The sequence below is a fragment of the Ictidomys tridecemlineatus genome, chromosome 6 (assembly GCF_052094955.1).
Source record: "Ictidomys tridecemlineatus isolate mIctTri1 chromosome 6, mIctTri1.hap1, whole genome shotgun sequence".
NCBI classification, from domain to species: domain Eukaryota; kingdom Metazoa; phylum Chordata; class Mammalia; order Rodentia; family Sciuridae; genus Ictidomys; species Ictidomys tridecemlineatus.
In genome coordinates, this window is record NC_135482.1 from 161,038,711 (window position 1) to 161,062,492 (window position 23,782).

General features: G+C 37.6%; 1 long non-coding RNA gene across 4 annotated transcripts in view; it reads left to right on the forward strand.

Moving 5' to 3' along the window:
• Positions 1 to 23,782, forward strand: part of LOC120888457 (uncharacterized) — a 575,667-nt gene that overhangs the window by 361,049 nt on the left and 190,836 nt on the right. For all 4 annotated transcript variants that reach the window (XR_013423368.1, XR_013423369.1, XR_013423371.1 and 1 more), the window contains exon 2: positions 2,807 to 2,912. This is a non-coding gene — a long non-coding RNA (uncharacterized LOC120888457). The remainder of the gene's footprint in view (positions 1 to 2,806; positions 2,913 to 23,782) is intronic.

Consider the following 23,782-nt stretch of genomic DNA (forward strand, 5'->3'; position numbering starts at 1 on the left):
AGTGGTTAAGTGAAAAGATGAAGGTCACAAAGTGAACATGTGTTAAGAGTTAGGGCTTCAAGTTAGTTCCATTTTCCCCGCCATTTTTTTGCAACTTCCATTGGAATCAATGTTGCAGACAATGTGTGTCAATAGGTGGATCTCACACTTGGAACAGTAGTTTTGATCACTGAGGAAAGACTGAAACCATGTTCTAAATCAATGGAAAAATTAAACCTGTTGCATCGCTTGATACAAACTTCAGCACATCATTAAAACTCTTAGTGTTTGTCATAAATGTATAAGGAAATTTTAAAAAGTAAAATTAAAATAGTATTTATTTAAACCTAATTTAAATCATTAGACACAATAAGTATCCAAATGTTTTAGGGTTAGGGATGTAGCTCAGTGGTGGAGCATGTACCATGTACAAGGCCTAGGATTCAAGCCCTAGAACTATATCTAATTTGTAGAAAGAAAACACTGAGTAGTTTGGATGCTGTTTCACTTTTCTATATCTTATGATATGAAGCTGGTATCTCCTGTATGCCTTGGAAGACAGCATACTTCCTCCTAGTTTTGAATTTTAGCTTTCATCATTTTATCCTTTGCATTGTTGCTATTGTGACCTTTATTCCGCTCACATGAAAATTTCTACCGCTGTCACTTTCTCTAGGACATCTTCATGTTAGTTCCAACCTCTTGCTGTTTTTACATCAATAAGTTTAATTTCAATAAGTTCTTTCTGCAATATAGATAGATTTTTCTGAAGGGCAGTAGCTTCCCATGGTCAGTTATTTCTTCTTTAAGGTTTATTACTGGGAGACAAGGAGACGACACAGCTACACATTTACTGCCTGTTCATGAACTGAATAACAGATGTACAGGGACTGATGACAAAGAGAACTGAGAGGAATGATGGGTCCGGTTGCTGATCAGGATGCACATTTATTATTTACATAGTAATTTATAGACTGAGGAGTTAGCCGCAAAATGAGTATGCAACACCATTAAGTCAGGGTAAATGCAACTGTGATAAATGAAATTTGAATCACGATTTTAAGGAACTGGTATTACATTGCTATACCATAGAATCTGAAATTCATGCTTCTCAGAAAAGCAAAAAACAGGTTCTGACTGTATTTGAGCCTCAGATACTTTAGTGAATACTGACATTGTGGCAGTGAGTGGATGAGAATTTGAGTAGAGAAAGGGGAAGTTTTGTTGAATGGGAAGGGAGTTATAGCAAGAAGAGGGTGTTTAGAGAGTGCATGCCTTGAGTAGATCAGAGTATGATACAAGGTCACAGAAAGAAAAGTAGAAGATTACTAATGACTGATTTCTCTACAATTTTGCTTTATGCACAATGCTAATTACTAGTTTTCTGGCTGGAGAAAGCATTTTATCTTTCTTTTTAAAACATATGTTCTAATTAGTTATACATGACAGTAGAATACATTTTGACATCATACATAAATGGAGTATAACTTCTCATTTTTCTGGTTGTACATGATGTAGAATCACACTAGTGGTGTGATCATATATGCACATGGGGTAATAATGTCCAATTCATTCTACTCTCCTTCCTATCCCCATACCCCCTCCCTTCCTTTCACTCCCCTCTTTCAAATCCAAATTACCTCTATTCTTCCCTAACCACCGCCCCCCTTATTGTGAATTAGCATCCACATATCAGAAAAAACATTTGTCCTTTGGTTCTTTGGGATTAGCTTATTTCACTTAGTATGTTATTTTCTAGCTCTATCCATTTACTGGCAAATGCCATAATTTTATTCTTCTTTAAGGCTGAGTAATATTTCATTGTGTGTGTGTGTGTGTGTGTGTGTGTGTGTGTGTGTATGTTTGTGGTATATCTGTTGAAGGGCACCTAGGTTGGTTCTATAGCTTAGCTATTGTGAATTGAGATGTTGCAAACATTGATGTGGCTACATCCCTTTAATATGCTGATTTAAGTCCTTTGAGTACATAGCGAGGAATGGGATGACTGGGTCAAATGGTGGTTCCATTCCATTCCAAGTTTTCTGAGGAAACTCCATACTGCTTTCCATAGTGGTTGCACCAATTTGCAGTTCCACCAGCAATGTGTGAGTGTACCTTTTCCCCCACATCCTCGCCAGTGTTTATTGTTATTTGTATTCTTCTTAAACTGCCAGTTTGACTGGAGTGAGATGGAGTGTCAATATAGCTTTCATTCACATTTCTCTAATTGCTAGAGATGTTGAACATTTTTTTTCATATATTTGTTGACTGATCATATTTCTTCTGTGAAGTCTCTGATCAGTTCCTTAGTCCATTTATTGATTGTTTTTTTTTTTTTTTTTGTGTGTGTGTGTGAAGTTTTTTGAGTTCTTTATATATCCCAGAGATTAATGCTCTGAGGAGCATGTGGTAAAGATTTTGGAGAAAACATTTAAAACCATGTCATTAAATATAAATAAACTAACACACTTCATTTATATACCTTTCATTCATGTTAGTTACAAAGAGAATTCATGCTTATTGTGAAGGATTTGAATATATAGAAAAGGAGAAAGCAAAGCAATGAAATTTGCTTTCATACTCCAGTTTCTCTTCTTGGAAAGTTACAACTGCACCAATACTACAATTATATTTTAAAGTCATGGCTTTCTCTCCATGAGTGTTTATGTGGTTTATTAGGACTTACTGAATATCCTTGAAAAATGAGGTTCAAGCTCAGTGGGAGGTTCAGAACACTAAAGGATGAGCAGGACTTCCACAGTCCTTCAGTTGAGCCAAGCCTTTTCTGACTTACTAATACATTAAATCTCTATGTCTTTATATACAGAAAACCTAAAGGAGCCTCACTTGGCCATCATCAGACAACTTCATTACCATCCTGACAAGGTCAAACTCCTCTATCCTCAGCAATGCAACATTTTATCCAACAAACTGTGAGTATTCCGTTTATGAGACTGGATGATGTAGTTTGGTATCTGCTAAATATAAGAATCTGCTCCATTCTGAAAACAACATTGGCTGCTTTCTTGATGTGGATCTTGGGGAGACCAGCTGGAGAAGTATACATCAGGTCCAAGCAGAGCAATTTAGGAAGGTTCTCGCTGGCTGTGTGGTCAAGGCAATCACAGCAGGTGAGCTCCGTGCTGATGCTGTTGTGCTTTGTCTTCTCTGTGCCACATTCTTAATTTCTATCTTCCTTATCGTTTGTTTTCATGCCATACCACCTATGATATGTGATGTCGACCTTCATCAAATATGTGGGAGTTAGGGAGATTTCTACTAGTGGATATCTAACATGAATTTTGCTAAAACTATTTTTTCTACACAAGGAAAAAAATGAATTTCATCAATTGCATCTAGAAAAACCAATGCCATGTTTTTGTTTTGTTTTGTTTTGTTTTTATTTTATTTTATCGAGCATTGGTGTGACTCTTAGAAAATGTAAGAAATATCAAAAGAACTTTTTCAAGAAGTAGGTTCTCTGGTTCAACTGTGAAAGGACATGGCCCAGAGCACCTACTTTTATTCAGATGAGCTCTAAGAATGTCTACCACTCATGATGACCTTGAAATATTTTAAAAAATGGGAATATCTTTCAATTCAGAAACAGTTTCAACCTTAGATTTCTCCAGAAAAATATTACTATCCTCTAACAGGTAGTTTTCCCTACTTGAAAAAATTACACAGCTGGGTGTGCCTGTAATTCCAGCAGATTGGGAGGCTGAGACAGGAGGATTGTGAGTTCAAAGCAAGCCTCAGCAATGGGAAGGTGCTGAGTAACTCAGTGGGACCCTGTCTCTAAATAAAATACAAAATAGGGCTGGGGATGTGGCTCAGAGGTCAAATGCCCCTGAGTTCAATCTCCGGTATTCCCCACACATCCATACACAAAAACAACTATTGAAAACTGCAAAAATAGTAATTATATAATTATTTTGGTAGTACCTTAGTATTATCTTGGTTACATATAAATGACCCATATGTATCTGACTCTGAGCTTAAAATATAAACCAGTAACATTGAAGCCCCATGCTTCTTCTTGATGTCATCCCATTGCCCAAAACTTACTCTTAGAATGAAACATGTGCCTTGAAATTTTGGTTTCATTCTCTTCCTTTTCCTTAGGTTTCAGAGTGTCTGAATTCCTCAATCACACATATTGTGTACTTTTTCACATGTTTGAAATGTGTATCAATTTTATTCTGTATGAAATTTTCCGATTTGTCTTTTTTCATTTCTGATTAACATAATTATTTAAGAAGTTTAAGCACATGGATATGCTTGGCTGTTTTATATGCATCTATTTTATAATATTACGTGGTTTGTCATTGTAGAATGATATTATCATTTACCATTTCTTCTGGCAATGGATATTAGGATTTTCCCCCCAAGTTTTACACAGCTTTAAAGGATATTGCATGAATTTCCTGGCACACATATGCCAGAGTGTCCTTAAATTTTCTCTGGGAAGAAAAATTGCTTGATCAAAGGCTATGCACGCCTTCAACTTACTTAGATAATCCTCTTTTTGCTTTCGCAAAGCAATTACGTGGAGTTACCTTCCCAATAGCTACACGTTGGAGTTCATACTTCTCCACACTTTGCTAAGGTTTTAAAAGTAGTGCCAACCTGGTGGGTATGAAATGGTATTTCATTGTAGAATTAATTATTTTTTTGACAGTTGGCATGGTTAACCCTGACCTTCTGTAAAGATCTGGGGGGTTCATCCTATTTTATGGTTATAAGGTTATTGATGACTTTGGCCAGAGCAGTTTCAGAGAAGCTGTGGAGGCAGAGGATGGCAGTAGTCTGAGAAACAGAGATGAGAGTGTGGGGGGAAATCAGAACAGACTCCCTTTGATAAACAACTGTAAAGGGGATGGAGCGAGCATCACATGGCTGTGGAGGGTTTATTTTCAGATGGAAGTCACTTGAGCACCTTGAACATTAAATGGAGGAGCCCAGGTACTGGGGAGACAGAAGTAGATGGTTTGGTTCACTGAGTTCATTTGAGGAGAGAAAATGCTATGAGCACAGCAAGTTTGTAAAAGAGTAGTGATCTGTAGGAGAGGCTGCACGTTAAGTTCCCCATTTTCCCCTATGATGAGATGTCATGCCTGCTAAGAAATGATAGGGAGGCTTCCAGGAGGACAGGAGAGGTTTTGAGGAACTTACAGGGACTGGAGAACCAAAGACCTTGGCAAGTCATGTCTCATCAGACCTTATTCATTAAACATTGATTTTTAAATTGAAAGCCTATAAAATTAGACATTGGGAAATATGCATGTAAATAAGACTCAATCCTGGTTTCAAAGAAGGCCAAGGAGAAAATCAAATGTGTGAATACCTAATTAGGCAATGAGATGCTTATTATGCTGGAGGCCCTGCTTGGCACAGCAGAAGCAGGGAGAGCAGGAACTGGCTCCCAGTGAGTGAGCAAGGGCAGCCTCCTGAGTGACAGGGCAGAGGCACATTCAGCAGAGGACACTGTGGCATTAGAGGACATGGTGCTGAGTGGCCTGGGCATCATTGCTTCTGAAGGGCAGCATACTACCATGTGGTAGAGGGAGGGAAGGCTAAAGAAGTTTCTTCATTGTGGATCTGAGTTTATCTTGTGGACAGTGCAGTGGTGTCAGAAAATTTTGTTTGGTGATTTTGAAAATAGGATTTTTTTTTTACAGCAGCCTTATTTTCACAGCAAAATTAAAGCCAACATTAAAGAGACTACCCCCATACTCCTTGGCCTCACACCTTTGTAATTTGTAAAACAAGTGTTTTAGAAGAGAAGATTACCAGAGTGTTTTTGGAAAGCTACCTCTGGCAACAGTCCTGGAATAAATTGGGAGACTCAGGGTAGAACACAGTAGTGGTGAGATTTGATGATCAAGTGAAGGAGGTGAGGGAGAAGGAAAAATTGAGGTAGACTTGAGGATATTCACTTCCTGGGCCCAAGGGAACATAATTTAGCTAGGTCAAGGGTGCAATAGTTGGAAAAGTTGGGTGGGTTTTATATAGAGACAGAATTTGGGGCAGAGTTTCTTTTCTGAAATATTCAAAGAAACTCAAGAAGCTACAATATATGTTTAAATATCAATCTTACCACCTCATGACATAGAGAATGAAGGTTTTATTTAGGCAGTGATAAACATTATTTTGTCTTCCATATGGGAGCAAAATCAAGATAATTTTGCTTTTATAAAATTCAAAATAAATATTTATTATAGCCATCATTGTATAAGTGCTGAGAAATTACTGTTTCTCTAAAGTAAATAATGCATTGAAAATATTCTAGTGGAAAATATCATAACCTTGGGTTCATGGCATTTCATAGATGCATGCATTTGTATCTCAGCGTTCCCTTTTGGATCAAATTCATTTTGTTTCAGATTCTAAAAAGTCATTGAAGGATTTGGTTGCAATTTGTTCAGGTAAAATGTCAGGTCATATCAGGGTAAGGTGACATAATTGATGCATTATTTGTTAAATATGAAAGGTGAAAAGACATTTTTGGCAACATAGTTTCTGATCAATCAAAGAACCTACGAGAAATTATTCTGAGATGAAAAACAGAGAATAATTCTATGCCTAGCTGAAAATAAAGGTAATTTAAAGAGTAATAGCATTCTAAGAAATGAGCATTTCTTCATCAACAAGCCCTTTTGTACTTCTCTGACTAATCTCTACCACGGCAATATCCAAGCATGGTCTTAAAGACCTTTTAATTCCTCATACAAATATTGAATTGTATTCAGTAGCATTTTTTTCCTCAAGTGAACACTGCACTTGTAGCATAGATGATAGCTAAGGTTGCTCTGTCATTTGAAATCTCTATTAAGTTAACTTTTAGTTTCTTTCTCAAATTCTGTAAGATGTTTGGTACCAGTCCCATAATTTCTGAAGACTTTGGTGCCTTGTGTTCTCCTATTTTGTCTTTAACATAACTTCCTATCTATTTCTGAGATTATTCTCTTTTTCCCTATGTCACACCAACTTGGAAGTAGTACACAGTTCATTGTTCACTAGGATTATTTCTATCCACAAAATCCCACCCATGTAAAGCTTTTGCATGTTAGACTTGATTGAAGTTTTGTTTCCATATCCTTCTTGACACTGGCATAATTAAAGATGCATTTATTTGCTAAACAAATGTCCCCCTACAGTCTTATTAGCTATAGATTTAAAGTATATTTTGAAGAGAATTGAATATCCCAAGTTTGTCCCCCTTCAAGACTGTTTTGGCTATTTTGGGTCCCTGAATTGCCACACATACTTTGAGATATGGCAAAGAAGCCTACTGGAATTTTTCAAAGATTTCATTGAATCTATAGATCAATTTGGAGACTCATTGCCACATCAACAACATTGAGTTTCCCAATCCAAGAACATGGGTGTCTTTTTACTTACAGAGGTCTTCTTTAATTTCATGCAGTGTTTTATACTTTCTTGAAGTGTAAACATTAAACTGTTTGGTTAAACTTATTTCTAAGTATTTTATTGCTTTGATACTATTGTAAAAGGAATCATTTAAAAATGCTGTTTTCAAATTGTTAATCGAGATCATGTAGAAATATAATAGATTTTTGTGTATTAATCTTATAACCTGCAACCTTGCTGAATTCATTCATTTGTTCTAATAATTTCCTAATGGATTTCTTTCCTGAGGTTTTTTTGAGAATAGAGGTAGTTTGTTTCTTTTCCATTCTAGATGATTTCTTGCCTAATTTCCATATCGAGAGCCTTCAGTACAAGGCTGACTTAAAGTGGCAAGAGTGGACATCCTTTCCTTTTTCCTGGTCTTAGGGAAAAGTCATTAAGTGGTGTACCTGGTGACACTTTTTTCATAAGGTCCCTTTATCAAGTCAAGGAAGTTCCCTTCTATTTCATTTCAGTGAGCAGAGGTGTTGAATTTTGTCAAATGCTTTTTCTGCACCTATTGAGATGACTATACGATTTGCTCCTTTATTCTGTGGATATGAAGTTTCATGCTCATTTTTGGACAGTAAACCAAATTGTGTAGTCTTTGGGTAACTCCTATTTGGTCATGATGTATATTCCTCTTTATATGTTATTTGCTGTTTATATGTTGATCCATTTCACCAGAATTTTGTTGAGAATTTTCAGTTTTTATTCATAAAAGATGTTGGTCTATAGTTTTCTTGTATAACTTTTTTGTTGTTTTTTAAATTTGATTTTGTTAATACTTGGTTCTTAAGCAGTAGTCAGAGTTGAAGAAGGCAATGAAAACTCATGAGCATCTGCTAAAATATTAAATCCTGTCTCCTGTGTCCAGTGGACTAACACCTTCAATAACAATTTAATGGGAATCCACTATCCAGACCTCTGTGCTTGATTTGGGGAATATAGCAGTTAATAACACAAGGTTTTGGTTATCAAGGATCTGAATGAATAAATACAACCAGAGAAACAAATAATGTATGTTGTATCAAGGCTCATTAGTGATTAGAAACATAGAATATAGTAAAGGAAAAGAAGTGAAGGAGATAGAGACCTTAGGATCATCAAGAAAATCTTCTTAATGAGGTGGCACATGAGGAGAGCCCTGCATCAAGGGAAGGTGTGGATTTCCTCTCTCTGGAGAGCTTATCTTAAGTACAGAATCTGAGGCAGAAGCCTGCTTGATGTGTCTGAGGATTAAAAAGAAAGCCAGGAGGGATGGCATAGAATAAGTAAACAGTCATTAGTTAGAATTATGTCCAACTGTGCACAACAGAAAACACATTTACAGTGGCTTAATAAATAGGAGTCTTAATTGCCACCATGTAAGAGGTTGGTAAGGAAGCTCCATGATACCACTGGGAGCCCAGTTTCTTCCTACCTAAGCTCTACCAGCCTTAGCCTAAGAGCTCAATGCTCTTGTGTTCAAGGTGGCTGATCCATCCTGGTGTTCCCTTTAACCTTTCAGGCAGGAAGAGGAAGGATGCAGATCTAAAGGTCACAGGGCTGCTCAATCAGTTCCTTTGGAGGCATTTTTTTCTTTCTGGGAAGGTATCCAGCAACAACAGCTTACTGGCCACAACTGTGGCATATAAATGTCCTTTGATGCAAAGAAGACTATGTATGGCCAGGTGACGGATGGAGGATTTGACCTGGGTACACTGTCCATCCCACAAACTTTGGGAATCTTTCAGTAGGGAAAAAGGGAGAAGAGATATTTTATAAGCAGTCCATAGTCTCTGTCCCATGAGCTTAGAAATATAGGAGGACCTATGATTAAAAAATAGGCAAAGGACATGAATAGGCATTTTTTTTCAAAACAAGACATATAAATAAGTGGCCAACAAGTATACGAAAAAAGGCTCAATATTATTAATCATCAGGAAGATGCAAATTAACATCAACACAAAAATCACTTCACACCTGTTAGAATAAGTGCTATAAAAAAAGATATGAATTAGAGCGTGTAGTAAGGGAACCTTTATTCACTATTAGTGAGAATGTAAGTTAGCACAGCCATTATGGAAAATAGTGTGGAATTCCTAAAATGGAACTACTAAAGTAAATCAGTCTGTATAGTATATCTGCATTCCTTTGTTCATTGTATTGTTAATTAAAATAGCCAAGGGAGAATCAACCTAAATGCTCATCGGTGTGTGAATACATAAAGGAAATGTGGTATATATCAACAGTGGAATGCTATTGGGCCTTTAAAAATAAATCCTATTTGCAATCTGAAGGACATTGCGTTAAGTGAAATCAGCCAGACACAGAAAGATAAATACCAAGTGGTCTTTTATATGTGAAAATTGAAAGTGTTGAATTCACAGAAGCAGATTACAGTGGCTGCTACCAATGACTAGAGGGTAGAAATGACGGAAAGGTTGGTGAAAGAATATGAAATTTCAGTTAGACAAGAAGGTTAAGTTTGAGAGGTCTACTATAAAACTTGGTGACTATAGTTGATAACATATTTTATACTTGAAAAATGCCAAGAGAAAAGATTTGAAGTATTTTTGCCACAGGTAAATTGATAAGTACATGGGGTTATGCATATATTAAATAATTTGATTTAGGCATTTAGTAAGTGTATACTTATTTTTAAACATCATGTTTAAGCCAGAAATACATAAATCTTATTTGTTAATTAAAAATAAAATAAAATAAAAGGAAAAACAAAACAAAAATAGACCCAGGATACAAAATGACAATAAATATCACGAAAGCCCAAATGACCAATAAAAAGAGGAAAAAAGAAAGAAACGTAGTGTAGGCTAGGTAATATTGGCGCTTTTAGGTTAGGTTGAGGTCTTTGGGTTTTATTGAGATAAAATGTTTGAGAGTTTTGTGCAGAGGTGTCCTACCGTATGACTTAAGTTTTAAGTACTATGTTTTAGCCTGGGGTTACCTAGAAGCGAGCCTTAGGCAAAGGAGTGTGTGCAAAAAGTTTCTTTGGGAAGTAAGCAGAAGTGTGGGACTGGGGGGTGGGGCACGTGGAAAGGAAGGAAATTCTCATAGCCATCACTGAAATCAGAGTTGACGCCAGGAGGCTGTGAGGCATTGCGCCAGCAGAGTCCCCCCACTTCCACCAGTCAGATCATGCCCTCCGTTAAGTGCAATCCATCACAGAGAGTTCAGGATGGGTGCCAGCCAATATTTACAGAAGATGCAATGTAAAATAGTAATGAAATCAGCTACAGTCACTTGGGTTATGGCTGCTTCCAAGGTTGAAACTGGTATTTATCCTCTCCCTACTAAGCCATCTATTCTGCATTTCTTTTACCCTCATTTAATGCTTCAGCTGGCCTGCTTTATTTATCTGGTAAGATAATCCAGATTTTCATCTCAAAGAACTGAATCTTTAATTGTCATTCTCTATTTGAACTTTGCATGTCACAATTGCCTTTTAGTCATTATTTCTGATCATTAAAGCAAGAGATAGATAGCCTATTGATTATCCTGAGTTCCAGATGTGCTCCTCCTGACCTAATTGTTTAGGGGCAATGCCACATTCTCATGATAATTAAGGTTCATTGCCTCTGCCATTATAGTAACTCCTCTCTTAGGTCCTGGTTTGCTTGTTGATTCACTGACATGAGGCACCCACCGTGACAGGGTAGTGATCCTAGTTCTCAGTATAGTGGAATCATTACTCTGTCCCCTGGTGAAATCCCTTTCCCACTGGGAAATCCAGCTCTCTCATCCAGCACCACCCATCTCTTGAGACAAGAAGCATACGTTCCTCAAACAGGTCACTTACATGATGTTAAGGGGGATATGTGTGAATCCTATTTATACCTTTTTTTTGGACATATACATTCTAAATACTAGGGATACATTCCCCAGGTTGTTCAGTGAATATACTACATCCTGGAAAGATAGCATCCAAAACCTACAAGGTATTATCCCTCATATGACATTTTAGCCAAGTGTTTAATAGGTCATTTTTCATTCCATTGGGCCAGCAACTTTCATGTGGGTATGATGGACAGGTGTCCACCCCTGTACCTCTTTGGTAGGAAAATAGGCCCTTTCAACTGGTGCAATGTTGTACTGGTAAGTAAGCTCTCAAATGTATGCCAGTAAGTTCTTAAATGGTGATTCTGACACACATTGCAGATGGTAAAGTCACACCAGTATCAAATTTGGAAAGGCTGAATCACTATTTCTCTAGGGTAAAAGTAATCTCATATAATTAACTTAAAACTTAGAGTCTGCCTGGCCTTCCCAAAGCCTGGTGCCAGCTTAATGCTGGAAAATGAGGTAGCAGAGGAAGTACAAGGTCAGCCTGGTGAGAGGAAGCCCATGATATGGCACAGTGTGCAACTTCCAGTCCTGCCATCATGGCACCATATTCATGGGTCCATTGCATAAGCCATGGGATGACTGAGGATGGATTTGTAGACATCCACAGGGAGATGGCCTCATGTTCATGGTTATAGAGACTCTTGCCCACCACGGATGCTGTCTGGTAAGCATGAACTTGAAATACAAAGATCCACATTTTGTACCTGCTTCCCTAGGTTCCTCCTGAGCATCACATATCACATTCCACAGACTAATGTTTCCATGGAATTCTTGGAACCTCCCAGATAATACCAACCAATTTATTTATTACTACTTAAAGAGTTCATTGGGTATCTGTGTCTAAGGCCACTGTTTGCATCCCACAAATAGGAGAGGGTTATGTAATGTTCTCACATCTACCCACTGGGAGAATTTTCTTTATCATTTTCCTTTAGGGAAACTTCTGAGTTGGGTTGTGATGTGGGAGAGTTGGGTTGTGGTGTGTGAGCAGTATGTTTTGCAGTGTGTACCAATCTATTGAGTTGACACATCTATAACTCTGGGTCAAGATTTTTCTCCTCCTTCAAATGATCATAGGGAATGCTTCTGGATGAATTGGTATGAAGAAAGGGGTGGTATTTGGGCAGTAGAAATAGGAAATATGAGGGTTTTCCTACCTGCTTATGTAACTCTGTCCTTTGGACCTCAGCAAGCCTGTTCTTGAATGTACCAATTCCAACATACAATGGATTTCTGTTGTATTCCCTAGCCTTATGACATGCTAGTTTGAGAGTACTATCATGATGGGCACCTTCACTTGTACAGTCACATCATGTGTCACATTCTGATGCTCAATCTCTACTACAGTTCAATAGCATGTCACAAACTGCTTCTCCAAAGGGAAGTAATTTCTTGCCACAGAAAACACAGTTGTGCTCTAGAAGCCCGGGGATCTTCGCTGTGACTTCTGTATGTCTTGGTAGAGGCTGCACACGGCATCATCCATAAATAACTTTAGTTATTTTTTAACTGGTGATTCAGGTGGTATTAAATGCCAGGGCTACTTGCAGCACGGTGCTTCATATCTGGGCACCAGTCAAAACTAAAAGGTTTCTGAGTAACCTGTTGAATGAGTCAGAGAGGTATGACTAAGTGTGATATGTGTCCTCTCTAAAAATCCCCAAAGGTTCATAATACAGCTTGATTTTTTTTAACTGATAGAAGGGGAAACAAATATGATGTACTGTGGAATATGTGAAAGAACAAATTTCTTATAAAGTCAAATATTGTAGAAAGCAGGAGAATTAACATAGTCCCGGGGTGAGGAGTGAATATATTCTAGTGTTTGTCCTCCTTCCCCATTATATAAAAGCCTACTGCTTTTGATATTCCTTATTGATGGGAATTGAAAAGAGTACATTAGCTATACCCTTACCCTTGTCCCAAGCCCCAAAGGTTACCTTAATATCTTTCTAAAATGGCTACATTTGAAACTTTCATTAGGTTTAGATAGTCCATTGTCATGGGCATTGTCTGATCATTATAGGAACCATATCTTTAGATCAAACTGGAACATGACAGGATCCACCATTTTTAAAACTTTAATGATAATGCTAATTTCTGTGATTCCTCCTAGTATATTGTGTTGCTTCTAATTTATTCTTGGTCAGGGTTGAGAAGACAGGTTTGGGAATTTCAATCTGGTTTTCTTAAAATGTTGTCTCTTATTTCATAGGTCAGAAAACCAATATGATAGTTTTGACAGCTGCTATATATATATATATATCTCAAATACACATCCAAATATATCCAGGGTTTCATTGAACTCGCTGTGAGGTAGACTTGGGCTAGAATTTTGCATGCATTAAATTCAAGCCATACACTTCAAGTTAGAGGGTTATAATGGTGTCAAGGCTTTCCTAGTGTGTGGACTCAAATCCTACATCCTTTTGTCCTTGAAAGGTCTTGGTAATTTTTTCCACAGTGCAGCATTATTCTGGTAAATCCCATCATGACCCCTTTTGTGAAGTAGTAGAGGAAATTACTGAGTTTCATGAATGGGATCCAATCTACATTTGATTAATGAACTTTGGTTTTGTGAACTCCTTGACATCTGAACTAAAGGAATACAAGAGATTTTCTATTTTTATAGTATCCAGTTTTAACCTTCAGACTGTCAGATCTTAATTTTTCTCATAATAAAAATCAAGAATACAATCCTTTTTCTCTGTCCATCTGTTACACATGATTAGGAGCATAATGATGTTAGTAATCACCAGAGATCTCAGTGGATCTAGGCTCTCTGGTTGTCCTCCTGAATGATTACCTGTGAAGGTCATTAAATCTACCTTGCCTTTGATGGTAAAATGTGACCACATGACCTGTACCTTCCCAGATTCCCCTCATTCTCATTAAAAAAACAAGAGACCCAGAAGAGCTAAAGCAATTCTAAGCAGGAAGAGTGAAACAAGTGGTATTGCTTTACCAGATCTTAAACTATACTACAGAGCAATAGTAACAAAAACAGCATGGTAATGGCCCTAAAACAGGCTGGGAGACCAATGCTATAGGATAGAGGACACAGAGACTAACCCACAAAAATTACAACTACCTTATATTAGACAAAGATGCTAAAAGCATGCAATGGAGGAAAGATAGCATCTTCAACAAATGGTGCTGGGAAAACTGGAAATCCATATGCAACAAAATGAAATTGAATCTCTGTCTATCACCATGCACAAAAGTTAGCTCAAAATGGATAAAGCTTCTGGGAATCAAACCAGAGACTCTATGTTTAATAGAAGAAAAAGTTGGCCCTAACTTCCATCACGTGAGGGTAGGCCCCAATTTCCTTAATAAGATACCTAGAGCACAAGAATTAAAACCAAGAATCAACAAATGGGAAGAACTCAAACTAAAAAGTTTTTTTCTCAGCAAGAGAAATAGTATGTGAGGTGAATAGGGAGCCTACATTCTGGGAACAATTTTTTACCCCTCACACATCAGATAGAGCTCTAATCTCTAGGGTATACAAAGAACTCAAAAAGTTAAACACCAAAAAAACAAACAACCCAATCAACAAATGGGCCAAGGACCTGAACAGACACTTCTCAGAAGAGGATATACAATCAATCAACAAACATGAAAAAATGCTCACCATCTCTAGCAATTAGAGAAATGCAAATGAAAACTACTCTAAGATACCATCTCACTCCAGTAAGAATGGCAGCCTTCATGAAGTTGAACAACAACAAGTGCTGGCGAGAATGCAGGGGAAAAGATGGAAGGAGACCCTCATCATTATACAAAATACTGTATGAAGATGTGAGGGGAAAAAAAAGAATAGCATCATCTTAGATTGGATAGAGAGAAGTAATGGGAGGGGAGGGGAGGGGCGAAAGGAAGGATAGTAGAATGAAGTAGACATTATTATTACTGTGTATATACGTGACTGCATGACTAATGTGATTCTGCAAGCTGTACACTCAGAAAAATGAGAAATTATATCCCATCTGATTCAAATGTATGATATCTCAAGGTCATTGTACTGTCATGCGTAACTAGTTAAAACAAATAAAAAATGGGAACCCATATTCTACACTAGAATCTCCCACTGTCAATTTTAGACTATTAAGGACTGTAACTTCTGAGACTCTCAGAAATTCCATGGTGTTTTTTTCTTTTTCTTTTTGTAGTACTGGAGATTGAACCTGGCTTTGTACATGCAAAGCATCAGCAGTCAATCACTGCCTCTTTTAACATTTCCTTCCTTATTGCTGCAGTAAAGTGAGTATCCTCTGGGTACTATTCGAAGGAATTTTTCAGTTTCACATAATAAATCCTCTATAGTGTCTTACCCAAATGAGCTTAGAAACCTTTCTTCAATATTCTATCATGGTCATTTCAGAATTTCAGCCTTATTCAGAAATCCTTGCTTCTGGTATCCTTGTCAGAATAGTAAAACTTTAGTCATAGGAGAATCTTTCCAAATCAAAGACCACTCCTCTATTCAGCTTATATTCTTCCCACCTTGTTCTAAACCTTTAAAATCTACGAATACTTGTATCTTCCTAATGTATAATGCAGAGAAAACCAGTATGTCCTGATGTGTACTGGCTTTCTCTTTTGCCCTACGAGAGAGAAAGGCAGTCCCTCCCTCTCAGGCTCAGTCCCTCTCAGTCTCTCTTGGACTGTAAGAGATAATGATGGGTCAGGAGGCAGTGGACATGGGAGACAAATCTTGAGGTGGACACATCTTTTAAGTGTCCCATTCCCTAATTTCAAATAGGAGACATGTTGAGGCCATGAATTTTGTCTCCTTTACTTCCACACTAAGAAATAAAACTGGGCCTTTGTTTTTAGCACAGTTGAACCTGCTGCTGCAAAAGACAGGAGTCTTTTTGGATTTCCCCATTGAAAATTTTTGGCTTTCATAGAGTCTCTGCAATTGACTGTTGGCTGATATAAGCTTGCCATTTTCCTTTGCCAAAGCTTTAAAAAGTCCTAATATTTCACGAACCTTCAAGCTACCCTTTCTCTCACACTACTCAAGTGTCATAGCACCAAACCAAATATTCTACTTCCATTTCTGCTGCTTCCCAACCTACCTAGGGTCAGAATCTAAGAATGATGCTACCACATATTAGAGGTTATCAACAACTCACGATCAGCAGTGAGATTACTGCTGCTTGCTGGCAGGTGAATGAGTCAGTTCCAAAGTCTCATCTATAGGATCTCTTTTCTGGAACCACTTATGATAGCAGTAGTCTTAGCTTGGGTCTTCTCGGCCTCAGATGAAAGTTTGCTGAGTAGGATCAATTATGTAGGGGAAATAAAATAGAGGAAAAGCCAGTACAAGAATGTATTATGCAATTGGCTATTTGAGAGGGAAAGAATGGGTATTGAATCGCCTGAGACCATCTAAAGGACAATAAAGGAGGAGCTTCAAATTGTCTAAGGGTTGAAAAGAATTTCTGGCCCTACTCATTGAGGCTACTTTATGGGGTGTTACTTCCCCTGAACATTTGAAACTTTTTTGCTTCATTCCTAAGGAGGCTCTCGAATACTTCCCAGATGGAAATAGCTGAGATTCCCCTTGGAGTAGAAGCAAGAAATGTATATATTTGAACTGATGTTCTTACAGCATGAAGAAAGCTGAACCTTGCAGAAGAAGACAGATCCATCCAGTGACAACTCGGAACTGAAAGTGGGGATACTTTATTTTTTTTACTTTTGTTATTCATTTAATTTTATTAGTGTTATGGTTTGTGTATGCGGTTTCCTCCAAAAGCTTCTGTGTCAATGCAGGAATATTTGGAGGTAAAACAATTGCATGATAAGAGCTTTAGTCAATCCATCTTAGTTTGAACAGACTAGGTGATAACTGTTGGAGATGGAGCATGGCTGGAGGAGGAGGCTCACTGGAGCCATATCTCATTTCTTCTCAGCAGTTTCCCTCTACCACACCCTTCCACCATTGAGGTCCTGCCTTACCTTGGGCCCAGAGTAATAGAGTTGGCCCAGCATGGACTAAACCTCTGAAACCCTGAGCCAAAATAACTTTTCACCATTTCTGGGGGCTACATTGTACATTGTTTTTGTCAGGTATTTTGGTCGCAGCTACAAAAAACTGACTTATTGAAGTGGGGATAGGTAATACATGTTGTCTTCAGTTCTTGTTTTGGTCAGATTTTTTGGATAACAGAACATTTTCTTAATAGCTTCCTAGAGGTGTCTGGGTTTGTCTTTTTTCTATAACAATAACCAATCAGGGACGGATTCCTAGTAATTGGGCAAACTGTGAACATCTGTCTCTAGTGCAGTATTTCCAATTAGATGTTTATGAGAAAAAAAATGCTATTAAAACACAGATGAAAGGGCACAGCAATGACCACCCTTTCCATTACTCTTTCAATGAGTGGCAAGATGGAGAGAGTGCTTAACTTGCTACTAGCTTATGTCTAAGCAGAGCCAAAGATAGGGGAAAATCTGAACTGGAAATCCCGAGTCCATTGTAAATAGACCAAGAAAACCAAAGGATACATTGGCATAGAAAATAAGCATGAGCCCTTTCTGGACGCTGCATTATAAGCAAGGCAAGTGATTGTTCCATGGTAAATGTGTTGAAAGGTTAATGGACAGAGGGTTCTTGGATGAGTAATAGGTTCCAGTGGTATCTCATAAAATAAGCTTCTCTTTTCCTTTGGCACTGAGGCTAAAAATAGTGTTTTTCTGGGGTGTAGAGGGAGGTGGAACTGCTAACTCACCAGGTAAAAATCCAGTGTGTTTGCATGATAAGAAAGCAAAGCTTAAATCCCAATTTTTCTCATCACAGTGCTTATTTTTATATGGCTATTAATGCTAATATTCTATCCTCAAACCCTGGCCAGCATAGACGAAATTATGAGCCCCTTTCTTCGTATGGTGTCCATATCTTAATGCCTGAACTCAGTGAATATGTGATCTCACATGTCAAAAGGGACTTTGCAGTTATCATTTAGTTAAGGATCTCGGTAATATTGAGATAGGTAGATCATCCTCAATGCTGGGTATGATGTAATCTCAAGGATTCTTATGAACAAGATATAGAAGACAAGCTTGAGAAATGGAGACAGGATGATGCAGGGGGAGAGGTCAAGGTGAGAGAGAGAAAAAAATAAAGATATTACCTTAGTGGCTTTGAGCCTGGAGGAAGGGGCCACCAGATGAAGAGTGAATGTAAGTGGTCTCTAGAAGTTGGAAAAAGTAAGCCAGAAAAAATGCAACTCTGTTTGATACCTTAGTTTCATCCCAGTGAGACTGACCTAGAATGTTTGATCTCTAGGACTTTAAGCTAATAAATATGTGGTTGTTTTAATCCGACAAATTTGTGGTAACTTGTTATAGTCGGAAATTATTCCAAAAGCTAATACCTTCTTATAGCTGCTGGAGTTTATCGTTTTTTTTCTTCTCAGACCTCCACAAGATATTGAACTAGTCAAATATTTACTCCTAGGTATCATTTTTTTACTATAAGCTACCCCCACCCCCACCCCATGAACTGGCTGAACAAGAAAAAATGTGATGATTCCCTTTTTTTGTAAGTTTTGCTTGTGCTAAAATGATTTCTGTGGAGTAGCAATCAGTTTTCTCACTTGAGTCTGACCCAGGCCCCTCTTCTCAGAGGTCAAAGACAATATCAACATACCGTGTAAATGTCCTCCAAAATCCCTGTGCTGGAAACTCAACTCCTGGGCCACAGTGTTGGGAGGTGGGGCCTCATGATGGGCCAAAGCACTCTTGTGTGGATCAGTGACAGTATGGGAGGGGCTTGTGGGGGTGAGTTTCTTCTGCTCCCTTACCACAATAAGACACAGCATTCTTTCTCTTCAAAGGAGGCCGCAATAAGATACCAGCTGAACTTTCTGCACCTTGATCTTAGACTCTCCAACCTCCAGAACTGCAGAAATCAATTTCTGTTCTTTTCAAGTTATCCAGTCTGTGGGAAGACACCATCGATATTGATTATACCTGCACAAATAAGAAAGATGGGAATAAAAATTCTGTGGTACCAAAGCCTCCCAGGAGCCCCAAAGCTCTTGGTGATTTAGGTCAGGACAGGGTTCAAAATGCCATTTAATTTTCCCACCCAAAATCTACAGCTGAGAGGTATCCCGGAAAGAAATCATTTTCCTTTCCTCCTCTCTCCTCCCTTCCTTTTTCTCTTCTTCCTTTCAGAGTATGATTCTTTCATCCCTTCTACCAAAATTTTGTCTCCTGGCCTTGGGCTCTCCTGTTGCTATCTTCTGAGAAATGGAAGAGAAATATCAGGATGTGAGCCCATCTCTCCTAATTTCATTGAGAACAAGTGCTATTGTGTTTTCAGTGTGGCAAGGAAGAGGCTCAATAAATATGTGTTGAACAGTGCCCAAATTCCACTTATGTAATGGATTTCTTGGTGCCCTGCAGTCTTGTAAATCCTCAGCCTGTCAGAATGTAAAGATTGTTTTGAGAGACAAGTTTGTCGCCCTGCTATCCCCTTGAAGGGAAATGACTGCTCACCAAGCTCAAGGTCCATTGGAAAGGGACCATGAGCATTCACTAAGCATCTTCTGCATTCTGCATTTGGGCTTATATGACCTCACTTAAACTTTGCAACAACCCTGCACATGTTATTCTCTCCATTTTAGAGATAAAAGAAAATGAAGCTCCGTCACACTAACAGAGATACCAGCACTCTTTCTGTCCCTCTACACTGAGGAGAATGAATGCATTTTAAGGAGAAAGGGGATGTAACACAAATTGATCCTCTTTCTTGGCAGTTAAAAGTAGGTTAATAAGAAAATAAAACTCCAGCAAACACTGTTGTGTGAAAGTTTCCTTGAGACTTCACATTATCTATCACAAGAGTGGTATTTCACTAGGATTATGAGTAAGATCTAAACTGAGTCTGAGAAGGCAATACTTTCAGGCCATAAAGCCAGCTCTGAGCTTTTAACCCCATCTCCTTTCTGGGTCATGCCATAAATAGAGCGATTTCAAACCCCATTGCTATCATTGGTTCTTTTAAAGAAGAACAGTTTGACAGATGCATTTTATAAAAACAATAAACACCATGATAACTTAAAAAATTCAAAGCATTCAGAAGCACAAAGTGATTATATTTATTTCTTGTTTCTCCTCCCTTTATTTTAGTACTTTAGTCTTTGGAGGAGTTCCCCAAACTCATTCAGCAAGAGAACAATTAATAATTTATCTAACATTTTCTAGTATAATTCATTCTTTACTGTAGTTTTGCATTTTATGTGATTTGTGATTTTAAATCTGGAAAGATTTGCACAACACTGAGTTAGGATGAAGGGTGATTCTTTGCAAGTTAAATGCACTTGAGAGACAATGTTCATTGTTAAAATTGCTTTCTTGACAAAGGTACAATTACAGATGGTTCCTCACAATGGTTCCACTGAATGATTGTTTAGTTATATGATGGTATGAAAGTGATAAGCATTCTTAAAAATAAAATAAAAAAGTGATAAGCATTCAGTAAAATTGTCCATTAATTTTGAATTTGGATCTCTTCCAGTGCTATTTGGTTTAATGTATATGGTTTAATGCTCTTTCATGATACTGATCAGTGGCAGTCAACTGCATCTTCCAGTCAATCAATCCCAGGATCATAAGGATAGCAACCATATATTAGTCAGCTTTTTATCTCTGTGATTGAGCAAGAACAAGTTGTAGGAGGTAAAGTTTATTGGGGGCTTGTAGTTTCAGAGGTTCATACCATGGTGTGTGTTGGGAAAGGCTCCATTGCTCTGTACCTGAGGTGAAGCAGAACATCATGGTGGAAGAGTTGGTGGAGGAAGGCTGTTCTGTTGATGAAAGCCAGGAAGCAGAAAGAGGAAGAGAGATGAAGGAGCCCCGGGGACAAGATATAATCCTTAAGGGAAGACCCACAGTGACCTACTTCCTCCAGCCATGTTCCATCTGTCTACAACTACCACCCAGTTCAGTAGTCCTTTCAAATTGTTAATTCACCAAGTGGATTAATCCACAGATGAGATCACAGCCCTCATAATCTAATCATTTCATCTCAATATTCTTACACTAACACAGGAGATTTGAGGTGGGGGAACTTATATCCGAACCATAATAAACCAACATGCTACAATGTGTTCTATTGCTAAGCTAGGATATTCCATAGGTTAGGTGTACTATATGTATTTTTAACCTACAACATTTTATATTTTTGATGGTTTCATTTGAATGTAACTCCTTAATGAACTGAGGAGTATTTGCATTGGCAAAGCTCTTCATGAATAAATAAAGTTGTATGACAAGATAGAGATGTTATAGAAATGCTCTCTTTCTGAAGGAAAGAGAGTAAGCAATTCCCAACAATAGAAAAAAATTAGTCCATGTGAATTATTTGTATGGAAGTTTGAGAATGTAACAATATCACACACAGTTCAAAATTTGTCTTTTTAATTTTTGTTTGCAACTTCTCAAGTATTTTGATTTCTATAAAAATAACAATTTTAAAAAAACCCTAGTACTTGAACTAGAGTGTTATGAGTATTAAGAATATTTTTTCCTCTCAATTCTGGGAAGCTATTTTAAAAGTAAGAACTAGCTAATTATAATTGGCATTCAAGACATTTAAAATTATCTAGAAGTTTTACTGAACTAGTTCTTATTTGGTTAGTATACTTAAAATATAAACAAATTTAATATTAAGTGCTAATAAGTGCACTTATTAAGCGCACTGAAGAAAATCATGATAGATTTAGTCCATGGGTGATTACTTTCTAATTCATACAATGCTCAAATTGCATTCCTTACAAGATTACTAGGAAACTTACGGGTTGACAATTGATGTTTACTTTCCTAACTAGTTTTTTTTTGAGAGAGAGAGAAACAGAGAATTTTTAATATTTATTTTTCAGTTTTTGGTGGACACAACATCTTTATTTTATTTTTATGTGGTGCTGAGGATGGAACCCAATGCCCCGCGCATGCCAGGCGAGCACGTTACCGCTTGAGCCACATCCTCAGCCCTCCTAACTAGTTTTTAAAAGTCTTAAACAAACAAAACAGTCCTTACTTATAGGAAAATTAGTGGCCTGACTTGAAAATTGTAGTATACTTACAGTCTTAGGTTTTTAATATATTAATATTTTAATGTTGGCATTTTATGCCTTTCAAGACATGTTTTTGAATATAGTGGTATTATAAGAACTGCAGGAGAATAAATCTGGCAATTGTGCATAAATGGATTAGAGGAAGAGATATAGACAGTAGGAAGATCATTTAGGAGACTGTTGAGTTGTCCAGGGCAGAAATAATGAGAACCGTGGTCATAGCCAGCAGTGGAATGTACAGAAGACAGATGGGAGCAGGGCTCCTGAGTCAGAACCACTGTGGTTTGCGATTGATGGTTAGGTTGGAGGTGACCAAGCAGGAGGTTCTGTTGATAAATTCCATTCTTCTCAGGGAGCCAGAACAATCTAGTGTCTAAGAACCTGGCCTTTGAAATCAAACTAGTGTGTGTCGTCTAATGACTTGAGGTCTTCATAGTAAAGCTGCAGTAGTATAACATTTAAAGACTGAAGGAAATGTGGCTGTAAAATACTAGTGCAGTGTCCGGCAACTAGTCAGTGTTTATTGTCTCAGAAGGATATTGTATTAGTCACCACAGGATAAAAGATACACGATCCTTATCAGATTTATTTCATGCATTCACTTATTTGTAATAGCATAAAACAGGCTGCCTTTCCTGTAAATGAGAGTTGCACATTAATATTTTAATCCTTAATGCTATTTATATTATACTATATAATTGGAATCTTGTCACAAGACCCTTCCCCAGGAAGGTGAATGAAAGTAGTGTGTGGAGGGACTGAAGGGCTACGGTCTCTGAGGTACAGGAGACTTCCTTTTTAGACAGTTGAACATATTAAATAGACCAAAGCAGAAACAATAGAAGTACAACTCTGCCAGGTCACAGAGGTCTCACCTGCCATCACAGAGTTAGCAGGGATTTAAGGGAGTCTATTCTAAGAGTAAACCTGTATTCTGGATCCCAAGATATTTGCTAACATCTTCAGTGTAACAAATTATTTTAACCACATGTGTTCTGTGAAAGTTAAAATAATATTTTAGGTTCATCACCAGTAAAGGAAGGTATGTTATTGGGTTGCAAACCATTGTTTGCCAAACAGAAAGAGACAGTAATTCATAGAAGTCAAGCCAAACCTCTGCAAATTCAAACCAAGCAAATAAAAAGTATCAGAGATAAAATACAACTTTTGGGAGGTGAGCTGTGGTCCCTTTTACCGATCAAGAAAATGAGGTTTAGTGGTCACACTAATAGCTTATATTGAGGTATTCAATCTCTGGTCCTAGAGACATGAACAAGGCTACTGAAGATCATGGGCAACACTTTAGAAAAATGTGGAGGCAGCATAAACCTGCACAAATCTTTTTCATTATTTATATTTAAATGAGGGGATAAATGGAAAAGATATTTTTAAAAATACATCCTAGGAAGATGATTGAAGTGGCATTAGTATCTGATGCTGGA